General features: G+C 41.8%; 1 protein-coding gene and 2 long non-coding RNA genes across 5 annotated transcripts in view; 1 reads left to right on the forward strand and 2 right to left on the reverse strand.

Moving 5' to 3' along the window:
* LOC138960516 (probable ATP-dependent RNA helicase DHX35) overlaps nucleotides 1-13,649 on the reverse strand; it is a 188,087-nt gene that overhangs the window by 61,876 nt on the left and 112,562 nt on the right. The gene's annotated exons all lie outside the window — the stretch shown is intronic.
* LOC138960442 (uncharacterized) lies at nucleotides 2,268-10,620 on the forward strand. Of its 2 annotated transcripts, XR_011453975.1 has the most exons (3): nucleotides 2,268-2,282; nucleotides 7,152-7,352; nucleotides 9,149-10,620. It is a non-coding gene; the product is annotated as an uncharacterized lncRNA (long non-coding RNA). The 2 variants fall into 2 exon arrangements; XR_011453974.1 differs by lacking the exon at nucleotides 2,268-2,282 and having other exon boundaries at nucleotides 6,971-7,352.
* On the reverse strand, nucleotides 9,033-13,008 carry LOC138960453 (uncharacterized). 2 transcript variants are annotated; one of them, XR_011453977.1, is made up of 3 exons: nucleotides 11,700-13,008; nucleotides 11,215-11,290; nucleotides 9,033-9,227 (listed from the first exon to the last, which is right to left on the reverse strand). It is a non-coding gene; the product is annotated as an uncharacterized lncRNA (long non-coding RNA). The 2 variants fall into 2 exon arrangements; XR_011453976.1 differs by having other exon boundaries at nucleotides 12,150-13,003.

Consider the following 13,649-nt stretch of genomic DNA (forward strand, 5'->3'; position numbering starts at 1 on the left):
TGTGTGTGTGTGTGTGTGTGTGTGTGTGTGCGTACATGTGTCCGCACAGTGACGCGCGCGATCGCCAAAATGAGGTTGACGCAAAGCGCCTGATTTACTACCGAAGTAAGAACTCGGGTTTAAGTTATGTCTTCTGAAAGTCTTACCTTACCGCTTCAAGGCCGCTTTCAACTGCATAATTGCCGCGGTCGTTTATGTCTGAACAGCAGCTGGGAGAGCACTAAAAACCAAGGCTTCAACCTGAAACTCGGGCCCAATCGCTGACAAGCGCAATTCCCTTGAAAACACACACGTTTTGTCGACAAGAAAGCAGTATGACGAAATCGCAGTCCAGAAGAAAAGGACATACATAGCAAATTGCGCATTCTGTCATTTATCCGGAACTAGGTCAACCCGATCTAAACAGCAAACAAAAACAAAACCCGTTGCATTCGTCCTTTCTTTCAGTACAAGTTTGTTTCCCGGAGTTTGCTTTAAAAAACAAATTCGCCTTTGAAAAAAACCCTGCAATTTAAAAACTAACAAACAGACCACACATTAAAACACACAAAAACAAACAAATCAGACAAGACAAAGAACGGAGTTCGAAAAAAAAAGACACACAAGCACATTTGCACAAGACAATGATTACTTCCAGCGAAATTAGCATGTCATTATTGGTTACAAAGCTCTTGCTTTCTTTCGTCCATGAATCAAGCTATATTGCTACTTCATATGTTACGTGGATTTCCATTGGTCAATTGTGCAAAACTGAGCTCAGTGCATAAGTGATATCGACGACATTTCCGTCGATATCAGTTTTGATATCGACGACCTCTTTATTGCTTCCCCACTTCAAAAACAAAAACACCTAAATTTAAAAACAAACAAATATATATGAAAATGTAATGATCCCAGAATTTAGTTGAGCAAGTGACTAAAGACTTTTTGAAAGGAAAGACATTTTAAAATACTGAAAAGTACAAGAAAAGAGTGAACAAAAAGAAATAATAATCAGAGGGAGGAATATGGAACAGCCAAATCTGAGACATAGACTTTTGTACTTTCTTTACAGAAAATACAAAATGTCCAGAGAATTAGCAATATATCTAACATTGACTGACTGTGTTATGATATCTTCTGCCATTGGTCTGTTTCGACAGTGATATGAAAATCTCGACCTCCGGTCTCGATTTTGATATCACTGTCTCAACAGACCATAGCAGAAGATATCATCACACAGTCCGTCAATATTGGGTAAAGTCCTCGTTCCGTCGCTCACAAACAATACAGCAAGATAAGTCATCCTGAATGGTCTTTTCAGACTTCAGCGTAGGCTCATTCCTTTCACGGTAGACAACTGAACAATGTGTCCGCAATAGACAAGAAACGTTCAAACAAGGGACGCAATTACACAAAACTTTATCTTCTCTAAATTATCTCCCCTGTCGTACGTAAGCCAAAATCTAAACAGCAATCAATCCTAGCTGACTGTAGACGCCCACCCGTTAAGCTTCTTGTAATACACGTTGAACTTGATAGCCAAAAGGTAAACGAAGAAGATAATAGAAGCAAACAAGAAGAGACAGTAACTGTTGTTGGCATTATAAACATTTTTTACCCCTTGCAGCTGGGCTCCTAGTTAGAATTTATGGATTTTTGGAGTGTTTTCAATTGTCTCTTGCTTATTATTTTGTATCCCGAAATCTGTCTGTCTGTCTGCCACTTAAGTTTATTACATGTCGTCTTTCTTTCATTCATGGTGGTGATGTGTCAGTGCTTACCCTACTTGACCTTTCTGCAGCGTTCGACACGATTGGCCATGTCACGCTTCTCCATAGACTTGAGACTCTGTACGGCATCTCCGGTCCACCGATAGCATGGCTTGAGTCCTATCTCATTGGCAGGACTAAGGCTGTGCTTGTCGATGGCCAGATGTCTGTTCCAGCCCCACTTTCTTTCGGCGTTCCTCAAGGTTCAGTACTCGGTCCCATCCTTTTCATCGTGTACACTAAGCCCCTCTCCACACTGATTCAAAACCATTCTGTTTTAAAGGGATAGTATCCGCCGGGAAAAGGCCTTCAGATCACTTTCAAAGCATCACCGTAAGATTCTACGTTACAAATAATGCTACCATCCATGAGGAATAACTTAACTTTGCAAATTCAACAGTTTTGATAGCTAATTAATTGTCGTAACAGAATCCAAGGAAAGAGCACTCTTGTAATGGTTGGGTGATTTCCCTTGTCAAATGTGTCAACAATGGCGTCTTCCTGCGATCATTGTAGTCTGAAAGTGAAAAGGTAAGTGTTAACGTTGTCTGACAGGAAATAAAGCTTTCAATAGGACAAGTCAGTATCAGTGTACAAGTTGCTCTCAGCAGGATGTAATGATATGATGTATGTGTAGTATGACACTCACACACATAGACAACACTGTGAAGGCGTGTATAGTAATGATTACATTGTATTGAATATAAGACTAAAAGGTAAGGTTAAACACAAGCACAAAGTAGAGAGTACTGAAGCAAGAGACTGTTCACTGTGATAGCTGAATGCAGACTGCTGCAGAAGGCAAGGATAAAACTGAGGCTGGCTGTGTGGCCAGGCAGTATGGATAACCATGACTAGTGAGCATGCAGATATCACTACATCTCCCTTCTTAAGAAAGAGACTATTGTTTTATTAATAAGTTCTTTTTAAAGTTGATTGCGTGTATTTGTAATTTTGCTGTACTAGGTAATAAACATTGCAATGTAGGCAAACCATAGTCTTTTAAACACATAGTCTTTACATGATAACAATGTATTAAGTAACACCAATCATGAAGTTCTAATGATCATAACCATTAATATTTTAAATCTTCAAATGTCAGTTTTTCTGTGCATGCCTTTGCACTGCCTAAAGAGAGATACAGCAGTAGTGTTTGTACAGAGTCTGGGTCTAGCTACTGGCATCTGTTATCTATTACTGGTGGGAGCTGACTTGGGGCACTGTTATCTGCTAGCCCTGCCAGAGACTGGAATTTCCTAAATTGCAGTCCTGTGGAAAGTCGCAACTGAATATGCGCTATATTCTAGTAGCAATATCACTGTTGGTCTGTTCAAGTGTATCCGTATGACTGCAAGATTTTTTTACACTATATGTTACTGTTCTTCACTACAACAGTCCTGTGGATATCTGTTTCTGCAAATAGAAACGGTGAGTCTACAGGTCTAATTTCTGCGGGGCTTTGACGATTCGGCCTGATCGGGTTGTTGTAGCTCCCGCTTGTGAAGGAAGCTGCTGTTGTAGAGGTTCTTGTTGTGGTGGTTTGGGTGTAGCCTCTACTGCTTGGGGAACTGACGTCTCTGATGTGGACTCTGTTCCTCCTGAGCATCTGTCCTTGTTGCGTGGCAAGCTGGTACGACCTCGGCTCCGCCCTCGGTCCGGTGACGGTAGCTGGGATCCATTTCCCTGTCTGGTAGTCCTGGACACGGGCTTGTTGACCAGGCTGAAGGACTGGCAGGTCTTTGGCATGCCGATCGTGGTATATCTTCTGTACGTTCTGGCGATCTTGAAGCTCTTCTCTGATTGAGTTTGGGAGAGAGTTCAGCTTTATGGGCATGTTGGATCGTGCTTTTCTTCCTGTCAGGATTTCGAGGGGACTTGGAATAGATGAGGACAGAGGGGTGGTGCGCAGACATAGAAGGGCAAGGTCAGGATCAGTTCTGGCTTGGCTGGCCTTCTGTAGAGCATCCTTGACTGTCTGCACGTGTCTCTCACTCATACCGTTGGATCTGGGGTATCTGGGGGAAGAGGTTATGTGGTCGAATGCCCACTCTCTTGCAAATGTGACGAAGGCATCCGATGAGAATTGGGGGCCGTTGTCACTTATCAGCTTGCTGGGAATGCCATGCTCAGAGAACATCTGCTTTAGTGCTCTGATGACAGTGTTGCTAGTTGCGTCACCAGCAAGCTTTCTGACGATGAAGTACTTGCTGTAGTAGTCAGTGAGCAGCAAATACTCGTAGCCATGGAGTTTGAACAGGTCTGTTCCAAGGGTCTCCCATGGGCGACTGGGCACCTCATGTGGCATGAGGGACTCAGGGGACTGCGATGGTTTGTGCTCCTGGCAGATGGGGCATGACTTGGTTTTCTGCTCAATGTCCTTGTTGATTCCAGGCCGGAAGACAGATTCTCTAGCACGAAGTCGCGTCTTCTCGATGCCTTGGTGACCATAATGGAGTTGTTCCATGATGTCTTCCCGTTGTGATTCTGGGATGAACAAGCGTTGACCTTTCAGGATGAGCCCGTCTTCAATAGATAACTCGTCTCTGAAATGCCAAAATGTTCTGATGGCTGGTGGTACTTCCTGGAGAGTGTCTGGCCATCCTGTCACGATCGTACTAGTCAGCTGGCGGCAGGTTGCATTGTCCTCGGTTGCTGCGCGAATGCGGCTGGCACGTTCCGAACTGAACCGCACCATGCTGACCCGTATGTCGAGGTCAATCTCCTGCAGGTTCTTTGCACTTGGCAGTCTCGACAGGGTGTCCGCCAGTGCCATGGTTGAACCAGGTTGATACTCCATAACGAAATTGTAGCCCTGTAGTTTCAGCAGCATTCGCTGGAGTCGTGGAGGAGCTGATGTGAGGGGTTTGTTCAAGATCATCACCAGGGGCTGTGGAACTGTGCTTCTTTCCATGACGAATCTCTGAACTTGCATGGGAAGCTGAAGATTCCATGACATGGTATTGTTGTGCCATTGTATGCCGTCAGACGTACAGATTTTGCTTTGTCTGCAATTTCGCTTGTTGGCATCTCGTCTTCTCGCAGGTGGTCAGGGAACATCTGCCGGAATGTACGTAAGGGTAGAGTATTTCCCTGAGCTCCAGTGTCCACTTTCAGATTGAGATTGTGGATCCCTGGTCGGCTGGTCAGCTTGACGTTGAGCTGTACGAAAGCCTCGTCTCTTCTTGTGATGGACGATATCTTCACATTGTTGTAGGACAGCATGTCAAAGTGGTCTTCTACGTCTGTGGATGCTTGAACATCATGCACAGCTCTGCGGCTGTCATGATGTGCTCCACGTCCTTGGTCACCTCTGGTGTTCTGGTTCCTCTGGCTCTGTTGTTTTTGATTTGAACCTGTGGCAGAGGACCGACACACCTTGGCCCAGTGGTTTTCTTTCCCGCATGATCTGCACTGGGATCCATAGGCAGGACATTTTCTGGGCTCATGTGAACGTCCGCAGTTCTTGCATCTGCTTGTCTGAAGGCTGTGGACATGTGTGCTGGGAAGTCTCATATCCTGGAGTTGCTGTACGTGGCAGGCTGTGGCCTCAAAAGTCTTGCCTATTTGCACGGCGTTCTCCAGTTTCAGCCCTTTTTTCTGGCTGAGGAGGTTTTTCTGGTAGTCTGCGTCAGTTGTATTGGCAATGATTAATTCGATAATGCGCTCGTTGGTTTCTTCTGTTGAGAAATCGCATTTGATCGCTTGCAGTTTACACTTGTTGACGAAATTGTCCAAGGATTCCGATGGGCCTTGTCGAAATGCCATTAACTTCAGGCGTGCAACCCGAAAGTTTTCTGAGGGCTCCAGCTGCTCTCTGAAGCGCTTGAGGATGGCAGCTGGGGTCTGCTCGTCGTCATCCGTCAAGGTCCATGAGTTATATCTCCTGAGCCCTTCTTCTCCGACCTGAAGGAGGATGTGGGTTGTCTGTTCCGCTGCGGGAACTTTCTTGGCTTTGAAATATAGTTCGATTCTCTGCGAGAATAGTTTGAAAGATTCTGCAGGGTTGTCCGTGGTCCAGTCCATTTTGGGCGCATGTTCCATTTTGAGATGCTTTCCGTAGGACTGCTACCTTATGGAAAGGGTTTTTGGCTCTCTTTGTCTTACTCTGTTTCAAATGTAGCACCTTTATTGCACTAATGTTCAAGCACACAACATGCACCAGTCCTCACATCACTTTCAGAGCAAATATGAGGGGTCTGACACAGTTAGGTACTATAAACATCAAGGCAGGGTGTATAGAATTAAGCTGATCGCGGGATGCGATAACGATAGTTCCAATTGAAACAAAAGGTTTGACACTTACTTTAAAGTCTTTGTTTTTTCCGCTGCCACCATGTAATGATATGATGTATGTGTAGTATGACACTCACACACATAGACAACACTGTGAAGGCGTGTATAGTAATGATTACATTGTATTGAATATAAGACTAAAAGGTAAGGTTAAACACAAGCACAAAGTAGAGAGTACTGAAGCAAGAGACTGTTCACTGTGATAGCTGAATGCAGACTGCTGCAGAAGGCAAGGATAAAACTGAGGCTGGCTGTGTGGCCAGGCAGTATGGATAACCATGACTAGTGAGCATGCAGATATCACTACACAGGACTGCAAATGAATCGATCGATGCGAGTCAAAAAGCCCTGTAGCACTCAAAATGATTCGCCCTGACGAAGATCATACTCGTACTTTGTTTAGGAGCAGTACTCATTCAGATTATCTTGGACATATGTGTTGCCTGTTGGTGATCATTTCAAATATATGTCTCTAAAGTTGTGCTTTTACCTATAAGCTTATGCATTTGTTTCAAATTCCATTCATGTCACTGATCGAACACAGGGAACAACGTGCGAGAGTTCGAAGCAAAGCGCATTCATGTTTCAGACAAATAGAGAGCTCTGAAAATTATGTCTTTTCTCATAATAGTAACCCAAAAGAGAAGAAATTATACTTATCCCTCTGAACAATGTCGAGGATATCAGTGTCTTGTGCATTTGTTGTGTGTGTGTGTGTGTGTGTGTGTGTGTGTGTGTGTGTGAGACTTGTATCACTGTGTGTGTGTGTCACTGTGACTGTGTGCATGAATGTGACTGTGTGTGTGTCACTGTGTGCATGAGTGTGATTATGTGTGTGTTTGTGTGTGTGTGTGTGTGTGTGTGTGTGTGTGTGTGTATTATGCTTGTGATTAATCACATAATATATATAAATTGTATTTTTGTATACACGTGAAAAAAAGAGTACAAACTACACTGTTGTGTGCGTATACGTTGTGTGCCAGCTGTCAAAACTCAAGTGAGCTTTTCCTGATTATGATTGAAGTTTGCTACAAATAACTCATTAACTGTAAGGGAGATTGATTAATATATAGTGTATTCTTTTCAAGCATTTGTCTTTATTTTCAGGCTATGGAAGTTTTACATTCAAAACAACAAGCGGCCAGGCTGCTCGTTCAACTTCAAGAGAAAAGTGCACATCGAGGCAGGATAGGGAGAGGAATTAGCAGAGGTGTGAGCTAATGCAGAGGCAAGGACTGGTCCAAGTCTTCTCAAACTGAAATTGGTTTGCTGGGCAAGGGGAAGGCTGATCCGAATAACAATTTGAAGGTAAGTGAGGACTAGTTATACTTATAATATTAATAGATACTTTCTTTGTGTGCAGGAGTTAAAAGAAAAAGACTTATGATGTTAGAGCCAAGGGTAATTTTGTGAATTCCAATGGAGTGCTATCACAGAAAACGAAGAAATTACATTCATCCAACTGAACAATGTCAAGAAAATCAGTGCGTGTTGTGTATTTGTTATGTGTGGATGTGTGTGTGTTTTAGGAATGTAATGTGTGCAGAAAATAAGTAAAATTGTGTGTAAGTGGGGGTGTAAATAGTGGTCTGGGTGGCCCAAAAAACAATTTGAAGGTGAATCAGGACTATAGTTATAAGTACTTTCTCTCACTGCTTCCCCCCCTCAACCCCCACGCCTCCTCCAAACTCAATCATTCGAGTAAGTACCTTTTTATTCTGCAAGATTTGTGAGGTCGAAGACTTTGTTACAGGGTATACTAAATAATGACTAACGGTGAGGTTTTTAGGTCTCAGTCACAAATTACATTACCGGTGCTTTTTTTTTCATTCTAGGGAATGTGTGTATTTCCTGGTTTCAAAAAATATTGAAAAAGAATGAAAATTCAGCTTCAGCATCCAGATTTTGTCAAGATATTTTGTGCAGTTATATTTCAGTACCCACAACCTTTTAGTGTCTCATAAAGGGAAATAAATGAACAGTCCTCACAATTAGGGTGCTGTACCGTGAACCCCCCCCTTTTAAAAACCTTTACAATTCAAGATCTACCCTATATTTAGACCTTGCTTTTCAGATTTTCTGGTCATAACCTATGAAAATTCACCTTCATTTTAAGGCTTCCTGCTTTTTAATACCTGATTTTATCAGATTTTGGGAGATCGTAAAAGGGGGTTCCACTGTAATATGAATTCTGTTTTAGCTACACCTGTATGCTGTTTGTAAAGAAGGATATTTTACAGATTGAGGGGATCATTTCTGCCTCCATAATGATCGTTATGATCTGACACATTGGCTAACAGATTCCATGATCATGCTGTTATGTAGGAAGTCATAATAATGATGTGTAGGTTTTTGAATTGTGTCTGCTTTGCAGTTCAAATAGATGTCTGCCTTCCTGTTCAATTTTTTTTTTAAACAAGACAATCCCTGAAGCACATTTTCCAACCACATGTCAAACAGCAGTTCTGCTTAGCTTGAAACATCAGTATTGAATAATTATATCAAATTGACCTTTTTGCGGTTGAGCACTTGACGGATACTGCTACAATACCTCTTGTAGAGAAAAAATTTAGAGATACAGTGGAGCCTTTTTAAGATATATATGTATATACAGCAAACTCAATCAAAGAAAAGCAGAATGTCTTAGAATAGAGGTTATAAACAGGAATCTGAGAAAGTAGTGTCTTTTAAGACAAATGTTGTTGTGTTTTTTTAAAAGGGGGGAGGGGGGCAAAGTTAGGGTTTCACTGTACAATGCAATGGTAAACTGGGCATTCATTCCAAGTAGCTAAAGATGTGTAACTGACACTTTTGCTCGTCAGGAGCACTAGAACACGTCACATTTTCTGAATGCTAAGTGTGTCAGAATGCTAAAAATCTGGAAAGCCAATGCCCACAGGTATATCCCATCCCCCCTCTCCCACCCACCACCACCTTTTACTCACACTTGCAATCCATTACGTACATGTATGAATAGATTAAAAACACTCTTTTGTAACTCTTTATTTTCACACTTTTTCTTGCATTTGGTTAATTTTTTCAACCAATTTCGAAGTTTGAAATAAGTGTCTTCACTGATGGGTGATTTTCTGTTTATGCTCCAGGACTTCAAGGCACTGGTGCTTGATGACAGCAGGCTCCTACTGGCCCACACACAAAGAAGAGATTGAAGATGCCCTGGTCCTGGAAGAAGAAGAGGGAAAGATCAATAAAGCCAAACGATACGCATCATTCAGAGTTATATTGAGGAAAGATATTGGCTATTCGGGTGAAGGTGTAAGAGTTGCCATGTGCAGTTGCTGTGTATGGGTCATAGGAATGACATTATAGATCCAACTGCCCAGTACACTGACTTTCTTCCTTGTTGCCTGCATTGGAGTACATTGTGGTGTTAAACAAAGTGCGTTTCTGTGTGGGTTGGTTTACACATGCTCTGTCACATTCCATATTAGACGGCCAGCTGAGACTACAAAATAGTGCATGTTTGTACATTAAAAAAACAATTAAAAGGAATTCTAACCAGAACCAATCGATACATAAATGTTATTTGTATTTTTGACCAAAATATGACATTTTACACACACCTTGACAGTCCTTGTTCACCTTGAGGAACACTGACTGTCTCAATCTGTGTAAAATGTCATAATTTGGTCAAAAATACAAATAATGTATATTGTTTTTTTAATGTACTGTAATCTACCTTGTAAGCGCCGTTAGTACCTAGTAAACGCTCACCCCCAACATTTGGATCAGTGTTTGAACATATGTTGTGTGTGTGGTGTTTTTTTTATTATGTGCACAGTTCTGCACCTTGTAGAGACATTTTCATTTTAGAGAACGCTGACAGACAGCTATATATTTATTTATTTCATACTCTCGGCACTGGAGTATCTCTAGATAGCCCCTCAAAAAGAAGACGAGGGAGGGTCTTCTGAAGTTGAAGAGGTCTGCTTTCAGTGATTTCCAGGGAGCATGTGAAACGACCAGTGTTTGATAACACCATTTCCCTCTGAAAGATTTTAGCTTTCTAAAATAAACTTACCCCTTTCTTCGTCACATCAATGTCTTGGATCAGTATCAAAGACTGACAGAGTGACTATTCATTTCGTGTTTTTTAGGATGTGTGTACATTCACTCTCACTGAATGAATTTTTGTGTTTGGTTTTTAGTGTTTTTTCTTTCTGTTTAGACACTTGCATATCAAGCGAAAGATACACACAGGGTGACTATTTGTGCATGGAAACAGCTGACATGAGCAATAAAGTCCGGGGAAGAGTCCTGAAAGTGTATTGATTAATGCGTTGAATTCACAGGTCTAGTAAAACTTGTGCAAAACAAATATATACAGGTGTTGAAAAGTGCTCGAATTCCAAGAATAGTTTCATGTGTAGCACCTTTGAACTGTGCAGCGAGGATGTGTGCCTGTGGATTTGAGATCTACATGGAATAAAATAGACACTGTTCTTGACAATTGAGTATGTTTTTGTGTGCGCATGTTGTTTGGTTTATTGATAATAATTGACTTTTGGTCAAGATGTAACCATGAATTTCTGTAGCAAAGATGCAATGATAAAAATAGACAGAATATGATCAAATAATAAGACACTGGGCTGCAAATTGCTTTTAATTGTTATTGTATTTATCTGTAAACTGATCATGATTTCCATGGCATGATTAATGCAGTGGAACCTCCCTTCTATGACCCCCCAATTTAAAACTCCCTTCTTTTTAAGACCTTGTTTTCTCACATTTTCTGTTCATAACCTCTGTAAAATTACCCCCATTTTAAGACTTGTTCCTTTTTTAGACTCGATTTTCTCAGATTGTTTGAGGTCGTAAAAGGGGGGTGCCACTGTAGTAATAATGCATCTTCAGAAATTGAACACAGGTGCTGCAGTTTTTTTATAACCATGAAGAAGAAAAATACTGTTTCAAAACTTTGACAGTGTCTTATCCTCAAACGTACACCTTTTTAAAGAATCCATAACTTTTAATCACTCAACAAAATTGCCTGCAGCTCAAGTGAACCTTGAAATGGGGTACAATTTGCCACACTCAAGGAATCGGTTCCTGGCAACTTTTCTGTGCCTGAGAGAGACATGACAGAGATAGTTACTCAAGATAAAAGATAAGCTTGACTTACATCAGAATTATGAACATTTAAACTCACCTTGAGCTTTGTCCGAAATATTTTAAACATTATTGCCACACATTGCAATATTGTTTGATGTCCGGGTGCTTTTCCCCTGAAAATTAAAAAAAAAAAGTTTTAGTAATTATAGCAACATATAAACCACTAAGTGTAAACCAAAGGCTGGCCAATTACATACCGTTCTACAGCAACATCAGTTCTGAACATGAAGCTTTCAACATGCACAGCGACACTTAAAAACGGCAGTTGAAAAAGAAAGGATGAATGAGATTCTGCCGCATTTAGTGTTTGCTTCAATGAACGCCGTCCGAGGAAGAATGTGATCTTCGTTAAAAAGTTACCCTTTCACAAAGCCTTACAATAAGCTTCAATCATAGTTTTTCCTGCAAAATCACAACATTAAAAACTTTAGGCACAGAAAAACTCATGCCGCTGACAATATAAAATGTCAGTTATAAATAACATTTTCTGTTGCACTACATCCAAAGACTGTGCTGACTGACCTTACTTTTTCCATCTCAAAACAATTTTTAGGGGGATTACCTACTCTGTCTGTCACAGTGTCAGTCTCAGTCTCCTCTAGACAGTGCACCACAAGAGCTTGTACCCAACTGCCATGCAGTTGATCATTATTTACTCCTGCATGTACGCCCTTACTAGGCTAGCGAATGCGTAGTATGTAGTTGTAAGAAGACTGTAGGGATGAAGGAGTAAATAATGATCGACCGGCACTTTGATACAAGCTCCTGTGCAGTGCACAGACACACACACACACACCGTGGGTGTCCGTGTTCAAACCAAAACTGGACTCAATCGACCCTGCACACTACACGTTCGTGCACTCGCTTGATGGATGCTTCATTCGCTCAACACACCAGCAGACACACAGACAAAAACGGCAGCAACATTTGTCTAGGTCTGTCCAAAGTCTACACAACACTTGCTTTACTTACAAATCCCGGCAGCAGGAGAGAGCTCTGCGTCGTGGGTAGTCAGCGGACACCGCCACACGATGGTAACACTCATGCAGTTCAATCCAACTTTCCCACTGATTGCTGTTGATAACTTTGCATTTTGTGCGTCGAGCATGACTTTCTCGTGATTCTGTGTCGTTCCCAGTCAGTCTGCTGCTTTCTGAACCACCTTGAGTCGATTTCTTACTGAAACGTGTGGGCTTGTTGTCACAAAGCGGCCATCTCATCCGCCATTGTTTTGAGTCGTCATGAAAACGGCACGCTCGCGACGAAAACCAGTCTATGACGGCCAATTTTAATCTTCAAATGGTGGAGAGCAGACGTCAAAAAACTCATTTTGATTTAATTATTTAGCATACTTGTGGTGCTTTATTGAGCAAACCGGGCCAGGTGCGTCTTAATTAAGGTACACTAGATTCCCCAAAATCTTCAAATCGGCCGAATTCGACAAAAAACTCTCCAAAATGGCGGCGCGGACACTATATCTTTAAATCAGTCTTTTGCTGATGACACCCAGCTGTATAAACCCAGTCCCCCTGCAGAGACACATTCCGCCATCCAGACCATTCAGACATGCATCACTGATGTTAAATCTTGGATGGTCGATAACAAACTTAAGCTGAATGATGATAAGACTGAAGTCTTACTGTGCAAAAAGAAGAACACTACATTTCTCTCTCCCCAACCTGTTTCTGTTCAAATAGGCAACACCGACATTCTTTTCTCACCATCAGCTAGAAACCTTGGATTCACCCTTTCATCTGACATGACCCTTAACAAACATATATCTTTAGTCTGTAGAGCAGTTTATTTTGAGCTTCGTAAGATCAGCACCATTCGCCACACACTCTCCTCTCAAACAACTAACACTCTTGTCTGTGCCTTTGTTCTTTCTAAACTTGACTACTGCAACTCTCTTCTCTCTGGCTGTCCTCTGTACCTCCTGCATAAACTACAAAAAGTCCAAAACTCGGCAGCATGCCTCATTCTCAAAGCACGAAAACGAGATCACGCAACACCACTTCTTCACACACCGCACTGGTTACCTATTCAAGCCCACATTGACTACAAACTGTCCACCCTCTGCTTTAACTTCTTTTCTGGCTCGTCTCCTGCTTACTTCTCTGAACTCCTCACCGTCTATTCTCCAGCAAGACAACTCCATGCCTCTTCTGACTGTCGCATCCTCACCATTCCACACACAAAAACCAAAACATACGGACAACGCACTTTTACTTTCTGCGCACCCACACAATGGAATTCTCTCCCCTTTCACACCCGCCACTCTCAGTCACCCCAAGCATTCAAACGAGCACTTAAAACGCACCTCTTCAAGAAATACAACCCCTGATTTTGTTTTCTCAGTCCAGTAGGCTACATGTAGTGTATTTGTTGTTTTAGTGATAATCAATCAATCAATCAATCAATCAATGACGCTTATATCGCGCATATTCCGTGGGTACAGTTCTAGGCGCTCTG

The sequence above is a fragment of the Littorina saxatilis genome, linkage group LG1 (assembly GCF_037325665.1).
Source record: "Littorina saxatilis isolate snail1 linkage group LG1, US_GU_Lsax_2.0, whole genome shotgun sequence".
Classification (NCBI taxonomy): Eukaryota; Metazoa; Mollusca; class Gastropoda; order Littorinimorpha; family Littorinidae; genus Littorina; species Littorina saxatilis.